A 1,394-nucleotide genomic window follows, 5' to 3' on the forward strand; every position below is an offset into this window, starting at 1 on the left:
AGGTAAATATATTATAATTTTATATTATATTTAATATAATATGCTGAGTAATATATTTTAACATGTTAAATATATAAATACACGTGTGATCTGGTTTGGCTCTGTCCCCCCACCCAAATCTCATGTGGAATTGTAATCCCCACATGTCATAGAGAAGCCTGGTGGGAGGTGATTGGATCGTGGGGGTGGATTTCCCCCTTGCTGTTCTTGTGATAGTGAGTTCTCATGAAATCTGATGGTTTGAAAGCGCGTGGCACTTCCCCCTTCTCTCTCTGTCTTTTTCCTGCCACTATGTGAAGAAGGTGCTTGATTCTCCTTCACTTCCACCATGATCCTAAGTTTCCTGAGGCCTCCCAGTCATGCTTCTTATTAAGCCTGAGAGGCAATTAAACCTCTTTTCTCCATATATTACCCAGTCTCAGGTAGTTCTTCTTTTTTTAAGATGGAGTCGCATTCACTCTGTTGCCCAGGCTGGAGTGCTGTGGTGCGATCTTGGCTCACTGCAACCTCCACCTCCCAGGTTCAAGTAAGTCTCCTGCCTCAGCCTCCTGAGTAGCTGGGATTACAGGCATGTGCCACCAAGTCCAGCTAATTTTTGTATTTTTAGTAGAAACGGGTTTCACCATGTTGGCCAGGCTGGTCTCAAACTCCTGTCCTCAGGTGATCTGCCTACCTCGGCCTTCCAAAGTGCTGGGATTACAGGTGTGAGCCCACCATGCCCAGCCTTAGGTAGTTCTTTATAGCAATGTGAGAATGGACTAATATAATGTGTTTGTGTGTGAATACACACACACACACACACACACACACACAGAGATCTGTGATGCTAAACACCTGATGGAAAAAATATTCTTAGTTCCAGTTACTCAGGAGGCTGACATGTGAGAATCACTTGAGCCTTGGGAGCAGAAGTTGCAGTGAGGTGAGATCACATCACTGCATTCCAGCCTGGGAAACTGAGCAAGACCCTGTCTCAGAAAAAAACAAAAGAAAGAAAAAGAAAAAATGTTCTGTGACTGTTGGTATGACGTTCTGTAGCACCACTTTAAAAAGTCTCCATCCCAGCACTTTGGGAGGCCGAGGCGGGCGGACCACAAGGTCAGGAGATCGAGACCATCTTGGCTAACACGGTGAAACCCCGTCTCTGCTAAAAATACAAAAAATTAGGCAGGCGCGTTGGCAGGCGCCTGTAGTCCCAGCTACTCGGGAGGCTGAGACAGGAGAATGGCGTGAACCCGGGAGGCGGAGCTTGCAGTGAGCCGAGGTCGCGCCACTGCACTCCAGCCTGAGTGATGAGCAAGATTCCATCTCAAAAAAAAAAAAAAAGTCTCCTAAGGACCAGTGACCCTGGATTCAAACTCGAACAGTGTCTGTCCAGGTCTCAGTCTCCATTG

This window comes from Colobus angolensis, unplaced genomic scaffold (assembly GCF_000951035.1).
Source record: "Colobus angolensis palliatus isolate OR3802 unplaced genomic scaffold, Cang.pa_1.0 Scaffold119, whole genome shotgun sequence".
NCBI lineage: Eukaryota > Metazoa > Chordata > Mammalia > Primates > Cercopithecidae > Colobus > Colobus angolensis.